At 41.2% G+C, this 19,640-nt stretch overlaps 2 protein-coding genes and 1 pseudogene across 3 annotated transcripts in view; 1 reads left to right on the top strand and 2 right to left on the bottom strand.

Moving 5' to 3' along the window:
- Positions 1-19,640, top strand: part of SLC25A12 (solute carrier family 25 member 12) — a 231,767-nt gene that overhangs the window by 66,585 nt on the left and 145,542 nt on the right. The window lies entirely within an intron of this gene.
- The window catches only part of HAT1 (histone acetyltransferase 1), a 72,661-nt gene that overhangs the window by 49,445 nt on the left and 3,576 nt on the right, over positions 1-19,640 (bottom strand). The window lies entirely within an intron of this gene.
- Positions 10-19,630, bottom strand: LOC141584590 (farnesyl pyrophosphate synthase pseudogene; annotated as a pseudogene).

Here is a 19,640-nt window from a genome sequence, read left to right on the forward strand (position 1 = left end):
TGACATCCTTATATACATCTTGGTGTGCTTTTATAAGTATATATATATATATATATATATATATATATATATATATATATGGGGAAATCCTGGCAGTAGAAAAACAGGGAAAGAGTACTGAAATATTTGTATAAGTATTGCTAAAGTGGCTGGGTGCAGCGGCTCATGCCTGTAATCCCAGCACTTTGAAAGGCCAAGGCAAGTTGGTACCCAGCCTGGCCAACATGGTGAAATCCCATCTCTACTAAAAATACAAAAATTAGCTGGGTATGGTGGTGCATGCCTGTAGTCCCAGCTACTCAGGGGGCTGAGGCAGGAGAATTGCTTAAACCCAGGAGGTGGAGGTTGCAGTGAGCCAAGATCATGCCACTGCACTCCAGCCTGGGCGACAGAGACTCTGTCTCTGTCTCTCTCTCTATATATATACATGTATTTCTAAAGTACTCTATAAAAATACTGTAACAGTTTACATAGCCACAAGTAGTTTATATACCCACAGCTTATAAACTCCTTTGTTTCCTACATCCTTGAGAACACTCTGCTGTACTCAAGGATATTCCATACCCTCAACTTTAATTTCTATCAATCTAAGATGGAATAGGTATCCTTTTGTTGTTGTTGTTGTTGTTGTTTTTTTTTGTTTGTTTGTTTTGTTTTTTTGAGATGGAGTTTCGCTCTCGTTACCCAGGCTGGAGTGCAATGGCGCGATCTCGGCTCACCGCAACCTCCGCCTCCTGGGTTCAGGCAATTCTCCTGCCTCAGCCTCCTGAGTAGCTGGGATTACAGGCATGCGCCACCACGCCCAGCTAACTTTCTGTATTTTTAGTAGAGACGGGGTTTCACCTTGCTGACCAGGATGGTCTCGATCTCTTGACCTCGTGATCCACCCGCCTCGGCCTCCCAAAGTGCTGGGATTACAGGCTTGAGCCACCGCGCCCGGCCTCCTTTTGTTGTTTTTATTTGTTGTGAGTACTTAAATACTGGACATTTTCCTGATATAATTTATCTTACGAAAAATACTTTAGTCATTAAAAAATTCTTAAGCAACTGAAGAATAAAAAGATAAATTGTAGGGCCAGTGGCTCACACCAGTAATCCCAGCACTTTGGAGGCTGAAGCAGGAGGACCACTTGAGGTCAGGAGTTCGAGATCAGCCTAACCAACAGGCTGAAACCCCGGCTCTACTAAAATACAAAAATTAGCCAGGTGGGGTAGTGGGTGCCTGTAATCTCAGCTACTCTGGAGGCCAAGGCAGGAGAATCGCTTGAAACCTGAGAGGCGGAGGCTGTACTGAGCTGAAATTGTGCCACTGTACTCCAGCCTGGGCAACAGGGTGAGACTCTGTCTCAAAAAAAAGAGAGAAATTGTAGATGAAAAATTTCTAACACTGTCCTCACAGAGCAGGTCATTCCTTGCATGCCAAAGTATCTCCAGCAGATTACAAATTTACAGAAGATATATTTTCACTATAGAGATCTGGTAGTCACCACTTTTCCAAATGACCTAACTTAACATCATTCATTGTGGGATAGAACAACATTATGTGCCTCCTGATTCAATGCAATATGAAGTACAGTCATCCCTCAGTATACTCGAGAGACTGGCTCTAGGACCCCCGACTGTACCAAAACTCACGGATACTCAAGTCCTGTTTCCTACATCCTGTAGTTCTGTTTGGTGTCCCAAACACTACTTTTGATCTGCATTTGGTAGAAAAAAACCGTGTAACTGGATCCACACAGTTCAAAGCCATGTTATTCAAGGATCAACTGTATACAGCATCACCTATGAAGTTTTCTCACCAAATATTTTTATCTTAAATCTAATCTTTTTACCTTCCAATTTAAAGGAAATACAGAGGATACAAGAGGAAGTTAAACTAACATCAAAAGGAAATACAGAATGTATATTTATCTAATAGTTCTGTGCAATGACTTTACTCTCCCAAATAAATCAATGTCATGAAGGGAAAATGTTGCATGCGGGCGGGAAGAGGTTGCTCTGCATTAAAAGAGATTATTTAAGAAACATTACAACCAAATGCAGTGCATAATCCTTTTACTGGATCCTTGTTTAAGTAATTTTTTTTTTTTGAGATAGGGTCTCCTTGTCACCCAGGCTGGAGTGCAGTGGCACAATCACAGCTCACTGCAACCTTGAACTCCTGAGCTCAAAGGATCTTCCCGCCTCAGCCTTTCAAGTAGCTGGGACTACAAGTACACACTACCATGAACGACTAATTTTTTTAATTTTTTGTAGAGATGGAGGTCTTACTTTGGTGCCCAGGCTGGTATCCAATTCCTGGGTGCAAGCCATCCTCCCACTTCAGCCTCCCAAAGTGCTGGAATTATAGACATGAGCCACCATGCCTGGCCTACTTTTTTTTAAAAGCTATTAAAGTGTTTCGAAGGCAACTAGAGAAACCAAAAATTACACAGTATTGAAAAAATTACCATTAATTTTCTTAAGTGTGATAACATTATGGGTATATATATGAATGTCCATATATTAGGAAATGTGCTATAGGCAAGTGTCATGTTTAGATACCTGTCAAATAATTCAGCAAAAATACACACATATTAAAGCAAACATGGCAAATGTTAACTGCTGAATCTAGGTGTTAAATATACATGAGTATTGTTCTATTTTCTCAGTTGTTCTATGTGTTTCAAATTTTTCATAACAAAAATTAAAAAAAAAAAAAGAGGCCTGGGCAAATACAGCCAAATGTAAAGATTTGAAAAATCAGAGTGATGGAATCAAAGATATTGCTTAGTTTGCACTTTCTCGCTCACTCTTGCTTCCTCTCCCACTCCCCCATACACACAAACACACACACACACACACACACACACACACACACACATATATATATATATATATATATATTTTTTTTTTAGACAGGGTTTTGCTCTGCCACCAGGCTGGAGTGCAATGGTGCGATCTCAAGCTCCCTGCAATCTCCACCTCCCGGGTTCAAGCGATTCTCCGGCCTCAGTCTCCCAAGTATCTGGGATTACAGGTGCTTACTACTGCACCTGGCTAATTTCTGTATTTGAAGTAGAGATGGAGTTTTGCCATGTTGCCTAGGCTGGTTTCAAACTCCTAACCTCAGGTGATCTGCCCGCCTCGGCCTCCCAAAGTGTTGAAATTACTGGCATGAGCCACCGCACCTGGCCAGCACTATATTTTTTGTACACCTGCGATAGTTAAAAAAAAAAAAAAAAAAAAAGTCAAATATGTCTAGACTTATTAACCTAAAAATTCACAACTACTACATCTCTAATGTTTGAAGCTGTTTGGAAATATCTAGAAATTCTGAAAAACTAACCTTCAAACTAATATAATATGTATATCATATGACATTTTGGTAGTGACGGGTAAAAACACATAGAGAAAAGAACAAGTAATGAGTAAGAAAAGTTGTCTTAAACCTAGTTATGATAATTATTTCTAAAATTCAGATTGGCCTTATTCTGATGCCCGTCATCCAAATTAGTGAAGTTTTAATATTTTCCCATAAAATTTGGTCCACAGAAAATAGGAACTAAAAGTTGGTACATAGCAGATTTAAAGTTCTATCAGTGTGACATATGTACGTTAGTTGAGAACATGTACAAAACGTGAACTCTCTCCAGGGTATCAGAAACATTAAATATTTTCAAGTCTTTAAAAGACAGTTATGGCATTACAGCAAACAAGCAACCCAAATGTCAAACCATGGACGAATGGTTAAATAAATTAAACACATGAAATGGCTTATACAATCATTAAACATATTATTTAGGAATATCTCATGACAAACATAGGAAAATGTTCACGATACACAGCTAAGTGAACAAAACATGATATGGTAACCTCAATTTTATAAAAGAGAAATAACAGAAATAAATATATAATGAAAAATACTAGAAGAAAATACCTCAAGTTATAATACAAAGCTAGGTATTTTGAATGAATTATGGATTTTTATTTTATATACTTTTATGCACTTTCCAAATTTTCTGCAAAATACATATTACCCCAATACTCAGAAAAAAATACACAATATAAAAAACTGAAACAATTCAAAATTCAAAATAAGCACTAAAAACCTCTATCATGGCTGGGCGCAGTAGCTCACATCTATAATCCCAGTCTTTTGAGAGGCTGGGATGGGTAGATCACCTGAAGTCAGGAGTTCAAGACCAGCCTGGCCAACAAGGTGAAGCCCCGTCTCTAACAAAAACACAAAAAGTAGCTGGGTGTGGTGTTGTGCGCCTATAATCCCAGCTACGTGGGAAGCTGAGGTAGGAGAAACACTTGAACCTGGGAGGCAGAGGTTGCAATGAGCCGAGATAGGGCCGTTGCGCTCCAGCCGGGGTGACAGAGCAAGACTCCATCTCAAAACAAAACAAAACCAAAACCAAGAACAAAAACCTTTGTCACTCATACTTTTGTTTAAAAAAAAAAAAAAAAAAAAAAAAGGAAGCTTGGGGCCTGGAATACTAAATGGCACCTTACTGCTATATAAGAGGGATCCCCAAAACCCAGGTTAAGGTCTGTGGCCTGTTAGAAACCAGGCCACACAGCAGAAGGTGAGCAGTGGGTAAGCTAGCAAAGCTTCATCTATCTTTACAGTTGTTCCCCACTGCTTGCATTACTGCCTGAGTGCTGCCTCCTGTCAGATCAGTGGTGGCATTAGATTCTCATAGGAGCAAAAACCCTATTGTGAACTGCCCATGCAAGGGATCTAGGTTGCATGCTCCTTATGAGAATCTAATGCCTGATGATATGAGGTGGAGCTGAGGCAGTACTGCTAACACTGGAGAGCGGCTGTAAACACAGATTAATGTTAGCAGAAAGGTTTCACTGCACAGAGACCATAATAAATCAATTGCTTGTAGACTCATATCAAAACCCTATCAGCCCAGCCTGGACAACATGGAGAAACCCCGTCTCTACTAAAAATACAAACATTAGCCGAGTGTGGTGGAACACACCTGTAATCACAGCTACTCTAGAGGCTGAGGCAGGAGAATAGCTTGAACCCAGAAGGTGGAGGTTGCAGTAAGCCAAGATCACACCCCTGCACTCCAGCCTAGGCAACAAAAAGAGACTCCAACTCAAAACAAACAAACAAACAAAAACACAAAAAACCCCCACCCCAACCCTATCACTGAGTAGTGAGTGGCAAGTGACAATTAAGCTGCATCTGGTGGCAGGCTTCACAGTAGCAAGTGAGTTGACATATTTCCACTGTACAGCTGCATCTAGTGGCAGCCTTTAAGTCAGACTCCAACACTTATTTTAGTCCACGTGTTGCCTATCCATTATTTCATTTACCACTTCCATCTGTGCCTCTTTCTCACGCTAAGCATTTGTCTCGTCACGGTTTTGATAAGTCTTTTTGCTAATCCTTGCCAAAAACAGTGAAAAACAAATGTCACTGGAGAGCTTCTTTGAAAAAGGGGAAAGACCCAATGATAAGAGAGCAGAAGACTCTAAGACTGCCAATGAAAAGAAAGCTGCATTTAAGAGAAAATACCAAGAGTCCTACTTAAATTATGTGTTCACTGCAAAAGGTGATTCACATTCTCCAAGCCATCTTTGTACAGTACATGATGACCAGCTATCCAACAAGGCCATGAAACCTACAAAACTGCTTCATTACATGGAGACCAAGCACCTGCATTAAAAGACAAGCCTTTGGAGTTTTCAAAAGGAAAAAAAAAAAAAAAAACATGAACACGAAGAACAGAAGCAATTTATTGATGGCCACCACTTCATCAAATGCGTCTGCACTGAGAGCATCATTCTTAGCAGCTAACCACATTACTAAAACTAAGAAGCCCTTTACTGTTGGTGAAGAGTAGTTCCTGCCTGCTGCTAAAGACATCTGTTGTAACTTTTAGGAGAAGCTGCACTTCAAAAGGTGGCACATGTTCCTCTTTAGGCTCGGACCAGAACTAGAAGAATGGATGAAATAGCAGGCAATGTTGAGGCACAGTTGTTAGAGAGGACTAATGAGTCACCATGGTGCACAATCCAGGCTGACGAGTCTACCAGTGATAACAAGGCAACAATGCTTGTTTTTGTTTTTTGTGCACTATATTTTTCAGGAGGATATGCATGAGGATACATTATGTGTACTTTTGTTGCCAACCAATACCCCACTGCAGAACTATTCAAGTCTTTGAACGATTATGTGACAGAAAAACTGAATTAGTCATTTTGTGTCAGTATATGCATGGACGAAGCAGCTGCCACGACTAGACAGCTTTCTGGTTTCACTGCTCGGTCAAAGAGGTTGCCTCAGCAGGATGCAGTCACTCATCCCTGTGATCCCAGTACTTTGTGAGGCTGAAATAGGAGGATCACTTGAGTCCAGGAGTCTGAGACCAGCCTGGGCAACATAGTGTTACCCTTTCACCACAAAAAATCAAAAATTAGCTGGGCACGGTGGCACGTGCCTGTAGTCCCAGGCAGAACTGCTTGAGCTCAGAAAGTTGAGGCTACAGTGAGCCATGACTATGCCACAGCACTCAGCTTGTGCAATAAAGTGAGACCCTGTCTTTAAAAAAAAAAAAAAAAAGAGGTCACTTCCAAACTGAGTCTACACAGTTTCATCCATAGAGTAAGGCTGCTTAGCCAAAAACATCACATGAACTTAACAATATTTTGCAGGATGTGATTATCAACCACATTAAAGTACATGCCCTTAAATCACATGTGTTCATACCACTCTGTGAGGAGACTGAGACAGAGCACATATATCTTCTTTTAATACACAGAAGTGAGACAGCTTTCTAAAGGCACATCACTGGCTAGAGTTTTTGAGTTACAACAGCCACTCCAGAGATTTCTTTTAGAAAAACAGTCACCACAGGCAGCACATTTCAGTGACACAGAATGGGTCACAAAACTTGCTTATTTGTGTGACATATTCAACCTGCTTAACACAGTTGATCTATCACTTCAAGGGAGAATGACAACCGTGTTCCAAGTTGGCAGATAAAGTGGCTGCATTCAAAGCCAAAGTGGAAGTATAAGGGTGACGAGTGAACACTGGGACTGCAGACATGTTTCAAACATTAGCAGAGATTTTGAAAGGCCTGGCTTCACAGGGTTCTCTTTCTCCCTGTGCATGATCTGCTATCTTGCACTGGTGCATGATCACCTATCTCGGCTTTCAAAAGAGTTTGAGCAGCTAGGCATGGTGGCTCATGCCTGTAATCCCAGTACTTTGGGAGGCCAAGGTGGGTGGGTCACCTGAAGTTGGGAGTTCCAGACCAGCCTGGCCAACATGGAGAAATCCCGTCGCTACTAAAAATATCAAATTGGCCAGGCATGGTGTTGCATGCCTATAATCCCAACTACTCGGGAGGCTGAGGCGGCAGAATCGCTGGAACTCAGGAGGCAGAGACTGCAGTAAGCCAAGACCTTGCCATTGCATTCCAACCTGGACAAGAGTGAAACTCCATCTCAAAAAAAAAAAAAAAAAAAAAAAAAGAGTTTGAGCATTACTTCCCAACCACACAAGAACCCTGAACTGAGAAGGAATGGATCTGTGACCCTTTGTGAACAAGTCAGGTGAATCAACTTTGTCTGTGCTAGAATAGGGTGAACTGCTTGAGGCTGAAAATGAAGGTGGCCTTAAAAGTATGTTTGAAGCCGGGCTGGTGGCTCACATCTGTAATCCCAGTACTTTGGGAGGCTGAGGTGGGCAAACTGCTTGAGCCTACAAGTTCAAGACAAGCATAAGCAACACGGCGAAATCCCATCTCTACTAAAATTACACAAATTACTGGGGTTTGGTGGTATGCGCCTGTAGTCCCAGTTACCTGGGAGGCTGGGGCACGAGAATCTCGCTTGAATCCAGGAAGTGGAGGTTGCAGTGAGCTGAGATTGCACCACTGCACTCCAGCGTGAACAACAGAGCAAGACTCTGTCTCAAAGAAAAAAAAGAAAATTATGTTTCGGACAACTTCTAATATCCGTATGTTCTGGATTAAAATCAAAGCAGAATTATCATGAGACTGCCACAAAAGTACTGAAAAGCCTGCTTCCATTTCCAACATCTTATCTTTGCGAGGGTTTTCTGCAATGACGGCAACCAAAACGAGATTACAGAGTAGACAGGACATAAGCAATACACTTCAGGTGTCACTGACTCCATCACCCCCAGATGGGACTGTCAGGTTGCAGGAAAACAAGCTCAGGGTTTCCCCTAATTCCACATTACAGTGAGGTGTATAATAATTTCATTATAATTACAATGTAATAATAGAAAAAGTGCACAATGAATGTAATGCACCTGAATCATCCCAAATCCATTTCCCCCAAGCCTCCCTCCCTGGTCTGAGGAAAAATTGTCTTACACTAAACTTGTCCCTGCTGCCAAAAAAGTCAGGGACTGCTGCTATATAGAATATAGGACCTGCAATGATTCCTCCTTTCAAATATACATACTGTTGCTTCTTTCTTTTGTATAGACAGAGACTTGCTATGTTGCCCAGACTGGTTTTGAACTCTTGGCATCAAGCAATCCTCCTGCCTTGACCTCCAAAGTGCTGGGATTTTAAGTGTGAGCCACCATGCCTGTCCTGCCCTATAGTTTCTACTCCTATATATAGTTCTTTTAAAGAGGGAGTGAGAGAGAGAGTCAGAGAGAGAGAGAGAGAGAGAGAGTCAGAGAGAGAGAGAGAGAGAGAGAGTGTGTGTGTGTGTGTGTGTGTCTTGCTCTGTTGCCCAGGCTGGAGGGCAGTGCACAATCACACCTAACTGCCGAGTCTTGATCTCCTGGGCTCAAGCCTCCTAAGTAGCTGAGACTGCAAGTGTGTGCCACACACCTGGCTTTTTTTTTTTTTTTTTTTTTTTTTTTTAAGAGACAAGGTCTCACTGTGTTGCTCAGGCTGGCCTCAAACTCCTGGCTTCAAGTGATACTCCTGCATCAGCTACGCTTTTTCCTATAGCTCAGTTACTATAATTATCCATCGTGCTACTGTTATTTCAGAGTTACTAATGACTTTTTGTAAAATTAGTGATGTTTTGCTTTTCTTCACTCTCCTTGAACTCCGTAACAGTGGATGTTATTAAACTCTCTTCCTACCTGAAATATTATTCTTCCTTTCTCACTTATATGCTCTCCTTATTTACCTCCTTGTTTTTCTGACTTAACCTGGTTTCTTTTGCCTCCACTTCCTTTAGATATAGGCATTTTCTAAGACTCAGCCCTTGGTCTGCCCTTATTTCACCGCGCATTCCTTTAAGAGCTCATCCTTTCTCCTGGCTTCAACTATCACCAGCAACAGTACCACCAGAGCCAGCTCTCTCCTCCAATCTTGGTGTCCCTGTCAGTGGCACCACTTTTTACAGGCACAAACCACCACGCATGCCGTTAAGTTCATATACTTCCTAGTTCTCAGAATCACTTCAGTAGTTTTTGGAGAGGCAAGATGCATGAAAGAAGATATAGTAAACATGTCTTATTAACCAAAAGTATAATTAAGAAATCACCAAGGCACATTAATCAATTTTTAAAGCTTGTTTAATAAATACATAAGAGTTCAAGACCTGCCTGGGCAACACAACAAAACTCCATCTCTATAAAAAAATACAAAAATTCACTGGGTGTGGTGGCATATACCTGTAGTCCCAGCTACTCGAGAGGCTGAGGCAAAAGGATCACTTAACCCTGGGAGGCAGAGGTTGCAGTGAGCTGAGATTGCGCCACCGCACTCCAGGCTGGGCAACAGAACCAGACCCTATTTCAAATAAATACTTAAGTATTTAATGTAGTTAATATATCTGACCTATTCTGGTCCCCATGGGATACAGTATCTAATTGTACTCTGGACTATATATAAGTTTATTCATAATCCTGTGTTCTTTAAATAACTGAAATCTTAGTGTATTAGCTGATACATCTTTTCCTAGACATGCTAAATTGAAAAACAAGCTTAATTATACCATTTTAAAACATAAGGTTGGCCCCAGTGTGCTGGCAACATTCCCATCAGCACAATCAATCTGCAAGATGAGGTATCTTAACATTAAATATTCCTTAGAGACACGTAATTAATCCTATCACACTTTTTTTTTACACAATAATTTATTTATTGAGAGCCTCCTCTCTGCCCTTGCAGTCTCTAGGTCACTTTTTCCACTTGTAGATTTTGCACACAAGCCCCAGAAAGATAGCTGGGGGCAGGGGCGCTGCGTACTGTTCAATGAGACCCATAATGTGGTTGTAACTGTCTTCCTCATACTGCGAGAACATGGCCGGCAGATCCAGCTCCTCATATAATGCCTTCACTCGGGCCACCTTCTCAGCCTCCTTCTGCCCGTAATTTTCCTTCAGGATCTGGCGCTGTTCCAGAGTGGATCGTTGCAGACACTGGACCACCAGCCAGCTGCATTTGTTGTCCTGGATGTCAGCACCAACTCTGCCAGTCACACTGGGTCCCCAAAAGAAGTCAAGGTAAACATCCTGAATCTGAAAAAATTCTCCCATCTCCAACAGGACCGTCTTGGCATTGGCATGCTCCTAGCCATCAATTCCTGCCATGTACCTGGCTGCAGCTACAGGAAGGTAGAAGGAGTAGAAAGCCGTCTTGTACATGACAATAGATTTGTACCTCTTTTCAGTGAATCTGCCGAGATCCACATTGCCCTGAGGGACTGTGAGGAGGTCCAGGGTCTGCCCAATCTCAGTCTGATAAGAACTCTGCAGGAAGAGCTCAATCAGGTTCAGGTAATAGGGCTGCTCCTGGCAGCAGAGCTTCAGCAGGCAGTAGATACATGCTTCCAGAAGGATAGCTTCATTGATGGCATCCAAACCCACACCTGGCTTCTGATACCAGCAGATCTGTCGCCGGCGGGTGAGGGATGAATCCATGATGTCATCTGCCACCGGAAGAAAGCTTGCAGTTCCACACACCAGCCCATAGTCAGGGCCCGCTGGAGACTATCAGCATCCTGTTTCCTTGGCTCCACCAGCTCCTGGAACGCTACTAGCACCATCAACCCCCGGTGATACTTGCCTCCAATGGCGTTGTACTCCAGGACCTCCTTGAGCCGGGTAATAGCATCTCTTGTCTCTGGGTGCCCATTTCATCCTCAGTCAGCACCTTAATGATCTGGGAGAAGTGCTGAAGGAAATCCTGCTTTTCTTGGGCATAAACATCTGATTTCTGGTCTCCATTCATTTTGAGGGAGGAGCAAAGGGCTCTGTTCCTGGATGCGGGTTCCTGCTCCCTATCACACTCTTTATGCCCATTAACAGCAGTTCAATTCTTAAAAATTCCTTTATCATCGGGATTCTCATCCCCATACAGGAGTATAAAACCACTCATCTAATGACATTTCTCACCCCTTCCCAACTCGTTGTGACCACTGTGAAACTTAGAGGTCAATTAATACCAAAATTCTCCACATCCCCAACCTCATTCTCAAATGCTGTCCTATCTTGTGCTAACAGTTCTTTGGCATCCATGGCTCCCCACTAAGGATGCTCCTTCTCTCTTACAGATCTCTCAGGTAGTGGCTGCCTTCTCTCTCATATCTTCATACTGCTAGAACAAGGTATTCTCCTCCTTGCTCCTCACTGCTGGTTTCAGACTAATGTCTCTCTCTTCATACCCTAAAAACAAACAGCTTTGAAGCTCATGTTCCATCTCTCTTCCTCATTCTTTGAATAATTTAGCTCCAGGCTCACAGCTGCACTTTCCAACACTACATCTGACTTAAATCTTGGTACCTTCAAAACTAATGAAAATGAATCTTCCAATCCAGCCTCGGAGTTCCTTGATTCCTCCCCAAGAATTTTGTCTTTACTATACCTTAGCCACTTATTCCCATGACATACCCTAGCCTTTATTTATCATTATGGACAATTACAGTCCCTTAATCTCTATTTCAAATATTGTATCATCTTACCATCACCTCTTATCCTCCTACCTCACTCCCTATACCCCCAATTCTTTTTGTTTTATTTTGAGACAGGGTCTGGCTCTGTCACCAAGTCTGGAGTGCGGTGGCACAATCACAGCTCAATGCAGCCTTGACCGCCCAGGCTCAGGTGATCCTGCCTCAGCCTCCTTAGTAGCTGGGACCACAAGCATGCACCACGACTAATTTTTTTTTCCTACAGAATTAGGGTCTCCCTATGTTGCCCAAGCTGGCCTCAAACTCCTGGGCTAAAGTCATCCTCCTGCCTCAGCCTCCCAAAGTGCTGGGATTACAGGCATAAGCCAGCACACCCAACCATACCCCAATTCTAACAATTCTTGAACCCCCCACCAGTACTTACAATGAATTTATATATATATTTTTTGAGATGGAGTTTCACTCTTGTTGCCCAGGCTGGAGTGCAATGGCACAATCTCAGCTCACTGAAACCTCCACCTCCTGGGTTCAAGCGATTCTCCTGCCTCAGCCTCCCAATTATAGACATGTGCCACCATGCCCGGTTAATTTTTGTATTTTTAGTAGAGACAGAGTTTCACCATGTTGGTCAGGCTGGTCTTGAACTCCTGACCTCAGGTGATCCACCTGCCTTGGCCTCCCAAAGTGCTAGGATTACAGGCATGAGCCACTGTGCCCGGCCACAATAAATGGATTTTGAACATAATTTCACTGCCCTCTTCTACTTCATATCCTCATTTTCCTACCTTTCCAGTGTAGAATTCCATGGCCCATCAATATTATCACTCCATCCTAAATATCCTCAACCCCTTGGCCCTAATTTTTGTCACAGCAACCTGGTTAAAAAAAAAAACAAAAAAACAAAAAAAAACCCTACTCTAGTTAAATCTGACTATATGTCTACTCTTTGTAGCACACTTTCATCTGAACGTGGCTGATCTCACTTTATATTCATGAGTACTAAACTGAAGTGGGTCCTTAGTGCTACATGACAATCGTAACAGTTCTCAAGTCTACCCACTCCTCCCGCTCACCTAGATGACTATTTCATCAAACCTCCAATGCCTTCTTCCATAAGCACATTCTCCGCAGATGATCTTGCTTCCTATCTCACTTAGGAAACAGAAGCATTCAGAAAAGAAACTGCACAAAATGCTTCCTCTACAACTTCTAACTTACTGCAGCAATTCCTGTATACTCTCCTTCATCTTGTTATTGCAGAATTCTCCATGCTCCTATCCTTCCACTGATTAATACTTCCCCCTCTTACATTGTCAAGGGTATTACTCAACAAATATTCCCCTTCTCTGATACTATCAGAATTACTACCATATAATTTTCCCCTTTTCTGATAGATCATAGGCAATAGCATATAACCATGCTGTTATTTCTCACAGGTTTAAAACATTCTCATTTCTATATTAATACCTAATAAAGCAGACTTAAATATGAGCAAGATGGGTTAAAGAGGGGACAGAAATAAACATGGAACATTTTACAATGAGTAAGGTCAATTCATCAAAAAGACAAAGGAAGTCTAAATCTGTATGTACCTAATATCAGAGCTGCAAATGCATCAAGCAAAAGTTAATGACTGAAGACACAGACAATCCACAGTTCCAGCTGGAGATTTCAACAGTTCTCTCAGCTGTCCTAATTGCTAGAAAATCCATAAAAATATCGAAGACTTTAATACTATTAAGTGAATTTACACTTACAGAAAACTGCAGAACTCAAATTATTTTTCAGTGCACCTAGGACACTGACCTAACAGATCATATATTACAAGATACATAACAAAGCTCAATGAATTTAAAAGGACTGAAATAAGTCTATATTGTCTGACCTTGACAGAATTAATTCAAACATCAGTAACAATAAGACAGCTAGAAGAATCCCAAATACTTGGAAATTAAGCAACACTCTTCTATATAACTCATGGGTCAAAAAAAAGTCACAAGGGAAATTTTAAAAGATTTTGAATTGGCTGGGCGTGGTGGGTCATGCCCATAATCCCAGCACTCTCAGAGGCCAAAGGTGGGTGGATCACCTGAAGTCAGGAGTTTGAGACCAACCTGGCCAACATGGTGAAACTCCCATCTCCACTAAAAATACACAAATTAGCTGGGCATGGTGGCAGGCTCCTGTAATCCCAGCTACTAGGAGGCTGAAGCAGGAGAAATGCATGACCCCAGGAGGCAGAGGTTACAGTGAGCCAAGATCACGCCAGTGTTTTCACTGTACTCCAGCCTGGGTGGCAGAGTAAGACTTTGTCTCAAAAAAAAAAAAAAGAATTTTTTTTTTTTTTTAATTAAGCAATAAAAACAGAACATAGGCCGGGCGCAGTGGCTCAAGCCTGTAATCCCAGCACTTTGGGAGACCAAGGCTGGTGGATCATGAGGTCAAGAGATCGAGACCATCCTGGCCAACATGGTGAAACCCTGTCTCTACTAAAAATACAAAAAATTAATTGGGTATGGTGGTGCGTGCCTGTCATCCCAGCTACTCAGGAGGCTGAGGCAGGAGATTGCCTGAACCCAGGAGGCAGAGGTTGCGGTGAGCCGAGATCGCGCCATTGCACTCCAGCCTGGGTAACAAGAGCGAAACTCCGTCTCAAAAAAAAAAAAAAAAAAGAACATAACAGAATTGGTGGGATGCAACTATATAAATATTTAGAGGTAAATATTTTTTTTCTTTTTTTGAAATGGAGTCTCATTCTGTCACCCAGGCTGGAATGGAGTGGTACAATCTTGGCTCACTGCAACTAAAGATAAAGTTACAACATTAATGCTAGTATTAGAAAAGGAAAGTTTAAAATCAATTATATGGACATCCACTTTAAAAAGGAAGATCTTAAAAAAAAGCAAATTAGACCAGGTATGGTGGCTCATGCCTGCAATCCTAACACTTTGGGAAGCCAAGGCAGAAAGATCACTTGAGCCCAGGAGTTCAAGACCAGCTTGGGCAACATAGTGAGACTTGATCTCCATAAAAAAATAGGTAAAAGTGGTGGTGTACGCCTGTAGTTCCAGCTACTCAGGAGGCTGAGGTGGGAAGATCACTCAAGCCCAGGAAGTAGAGGCTACAGTGAGCCACGATCATGCCACTGCACTCCAGCCTGGGCAACACAGCAAAACCTGGTCTCAAAAAAGAGGAGAAAAAAAAAACACAAAACAAGAATAAAATAATTTATAGAGTAAGAAAACAGATAAACTACAAAGGCAATTGCTGAAAACATCAGCAAGATTGATAAACTTGTATGGAGACATTAAAAAAAGAGAGATAAAGAATTACCAATATCCTGGAAAAGGGATTATAAACTGTATAGTCTTTTACTTTATTTTTTGAGACAGGGTCTGGCTATGTCACCCAGAATGGAGTGCAATGGGGTGATCTCAGCTCACCGTATCTCCACCTCCCCGGCTCAAGTGATTCTCCCATCTCTGCTTCCCAAGTAGCTGGGACTAAAGGTGCACACCATCATGCTTGGCTAATTTTTTAATTTCATTTTATCAATGAAGTCTCATTATATTGCCTAGGCTGGTCTCAAACTCTTGGGCTCAAGTGATCCTTCCACATTGGCCTCCCAAAGATCTGGGATTACAGGTCTGAGCCACTGCACCTGGCTCTATAGGCATTTAAATGGTAACGGGAATACTGTGAACAATTTTCTGCCGAGAAAGTTAGATAAAATAGAGAAATTTTTTAAAAGACAAAAATTACGAAAACTGACATGAGAAAAAACAGAAAATCAGAATAGTATTAAATTTATTTATTAGATTTATAGTTTAAAAACCTTCCAACAATGAAAACTCAAGGTACATAAAGCTTCACTGTGAATGCTACTGAACATTTAAAGGAATAATGCAGTCTTACATAAATTCTTCCAGAAGATAGAGAAGAATCAATTCCTAACTCATTTTATGAGGCCAGGAAACCTTGATACCAAAATCAAGCAAAGACATATGAAAAAGAAACCAGCACCTGCCATGAACAAAGATTGTCTTAACAAAACATTACCAAGTCAAATATAGCAAATGAGAAAAGGGTAATATACTGGCATGCAAGGCTAACTTAATACTTAAAACCTCATCAATGTAATTCACCACATTAACAGAATTAAAGGGGAAAAATCTTATGATTAGCTCAATAAAGAAAAAGCATTAGGATGTAACACTCTTTCATAACAAAAACTATCACCAAACTAGGAATAGAAGGAAACTTTCTCAACTTGATAAAGGGTACATATGAAAAACCTATAGCTAACATCATACTGAATGGTGAAAGGCTCAAAATTTTCCTACTTATCTACTCTATCACTTCCATTTGACATTATAATAGAGGTTCTGGCCAGTGCAATAAGACAAGAAAAGGAAATACAAGTGGCTCTCCATATACGCAGGTTCCACACCCACTGACTCAACCAATCCCAGATCAACATGAGATTAGTTGAATCCTCAAATACAGAATGTGCAGATACAAAGAGCAGACTGTACTATGTGGCTTTTTTTTTTTTTTTTCCTGAGACAGAGTCTTGCTTTGTCATCCAGGCTGGAGTGCAGTGGCACAATCTTGGCTCACTGTAACCTCCACCTCCTGGGTCCAAGCAATTAACCTGCCTCAGCCTCCTAAGTAGCTGGGGTTACAGGTGTGTGCCACCATGCCTGGCTAATTTTTATATTTTTAGTAGAGACAGGGTTTCACCACGTTAGCCAGGCTTGTCTCGAATTCCTGACCTCGTGATCGGCCCATCTTGGCCTCCCAAAGTGTTGGGATTACAGGCATGAGCCACCATGCTGTGCCCGGCTATGTGGCTATCTATTTATTGAAACAGGGCCTCACTCTGTCACCTACCCTGGAGTGCAGTGGCACAATCATGGCTCACTGCAGCATGGGACTCTCAGGCTCAGGCAGATCCTTACACCTCAGCCTCCTGAGTAGCTAGGACTACAAGTACATACCACCATGCCTGGCTAATTCTTGTATTTTTTGTAGAGATAGGGTTCTGCCATGTTGCTCAGGTTGATCTCAAACTCCTGGGCTCAAGCAATCTGCCTGCCTCAACCTCCCAAAGTGCTGGATTAGAGGTGTGAGTCACCATGCCCAGCCACACGATGGCATTTTGTATAACGGACCCGAGCACCAGCAGATTTTAGTATCCACAGGGGATCCTGGGACCAAGTCCCTGAAGATACCAAGGGACAGCTGTATAAGCCAAAGAAAAACTGTAATTTTCTTCATTTAACAAGTATATGTGTGTACAGGAAATCTGAAATAATCTACACTTAAAAGAATATATTACAGCTGGGTACGGTGGCTTATGCCTGCAACCCTAGCACTTTGGGAAGCTGAGGCAAGAGGATCACTTGAGCCCAGGAGTTCAAGATCAGCATGAGCAACATAGCAAGGCCCTGTATCTAGAAAAAAAGATTTTTTAAATTAAAAATTGGCCAGGCATGGTGGCACGCACCTGTAGTCCCAGCTACTTGGAAGGCTGAGGTGGAAGGATTGCTTAAGCCTAGGAAGTCAAGGCTGTAGTGAGCCACGATCACACCACTGTACTCCAGCCTAATTTTTGTATTTTCAGTAGAGATGGGGTTTTACTATAGTAAATAAATTTAGCAAGGTTGCAGGATACAAAACAATTACACAAACCGTGCCATTTGGTGTGCATACATATGCACATGCACAAACATAAACATCTGGAAGAGAAAATTTTTAGGAAAGTATATCATTTTTAGGCCAGGCACAGTGGCTCATGTCTGTAATCCCAGCACTTTGGGAGGCCGAGGCGGGCAGATTACTCGAACCCAGAAGTTCAAGACCAGTCTGGGTAACATGGTGAAACCCCATCTCTACAAAAAATACTAAAATTAGCCAGGCATTGGTGGTGTATGCCGAGTCCTGGCTACTCCAGAAGCTGTGCTAAGAGGATCACTTGAGCCTGGAGGCAGAGGTTGCAGTGAGTGGAGATCGTGCTACTGCACTCCATCCTGGGTGACAAAGTGAAACCCTGCCACAAAAAACAAAAATCCAAAAATAAAAATATGACTAAAAAGAAATAAATAAAATAAAATAATATACAATTTTTAAGAGAATCAAAAATCAAAAGACAATTTATTCAGACAAATTTAACAAAATACATGCAAGACTGACAACCTGAAACATTTCTACAATACAGAAATATGTCATGTTCATAGATTGGAAGGCTCAATGTTATTAAAGTAACAATTCTCCCCACATTCATTTTCAAATCCAATGTAATCTTAATTAAGTCGGAACTTTTTAAATAGAAATTAACCACCTGATTCCAAAATGTATACAGAAATAAAGTCAAGAATAATCAAAACAATCTTGAAAAAATAAAGACATGGGACTCACACTACTAGGACTCACTAGAAAGTTACACTAATCCAGACAATACGCCATTAGCAGAAAAACATAGACAATGGATGAGAACAGAGTTCAAACATTTCCATCATTCCCAAAAGAAACGTCACGCCCATTTGTAGTTACTCTGTGCCCCTATCTCCAACCCCAGGCAACCACTACTTTCTGTCTCTATGGATTTGTCTTTTCTGAACATTTCATACAAATGAAATTACACAATATATGGTGTTTTGTTTTAGTTTCATTCATTTAGCAAAATGTTTTTAAGGTCCATTGTAACTGGTATCAGAATTTTATTCCTTCTTATTACCAAATAGTATTCCATGGTATAGATATAGTATACCTTATTCATTTGCCAGCTGATGTATATCTGGGTTTTTTACATTTTTTGGCTATTGTGAATAATGCTCCTATGAACATTTGTGTACATTTGTGTACAAGTTTTTGCATGAACATACATTTTCATTCATCTTGAGTAGAAAGATACCTGGCAGTAGAAGTCCTTGGTTATACAGTTCATTTATGTTTAACATCTTAAGAAACTGTCAAACCAGGAGGGGGGCTGTGGCTCACACCTATAATCCCAGCACCTTGGGAGGCCAAGGCAGAGGATTGCTTGAAGCTGAGAATTTAAGATCAGCCTGGACAACATAGACTCCTAGTGTCCATCTCTACAAAAAATTTTTATATGAAAATTAGCCAGGTGTGGTAGTGCACACCTGTAGTCTCCTAGCTACTTGGGAGGCTGAGGCAGGAGGATTGCCTGAGCCCAGGGGTTGGAGGCAGCAGTGAGCTATCACTGTGCCACAGCACTACATCCTGGGTGATAGAGACCTGCCTCTTTAAAAAAGAAAGAGAGAAATTTAAAACAAAAGGAGGGGAAAGGAGGAAAGGAAAGAAGAGAAGGAAAGAAAATAAAAAACACAAAAAAGAAATGAAAAAGAAAATTGCCAAACTGTTTTCCAAAGTAGTTATATCACTTTACATTTCCACCAGCAATATACGAGTGCTTTTTCCCCCACATCCTCACCAATATTTGCTATTGTTTATTATTTTTATAGGCCAAAGGGTAAGGGTAAATATTTTCAAGCTAAAATTATATATACCTATTACATTTTGCCCCAGTGTCTTTCCTGTACATAAAATTGTCACCTTTCAAATATCCACACCTTCCATGACCTAAACTAAGACTGAATAAAATCTGAGTATGTTCAATAAATGCAGAAAACTATACATTTGCATAAATAACTGATCTTACATAAAATTTTACTTCAAATTTAAAATGAAAGACTATATATACACACACACAGTATGTACATAATATCACTTAGAAATGACATACA

This window comes from Saimiri boliviensis, chromosome 5 (assembly GCF_048565385.1).
Source record: "Saimiri boliviensis isolate mSaiBol1 chromosome 5, mSaiBol1.pri, whole genome shotgun sequence".
Taxonomy (NCBI): domain Eukaryota; kingdom Metazoa; phylum Chordata; class Mammalia; order Primates; family Cebidae; genus Saimiri; species Saimiri boliviensis.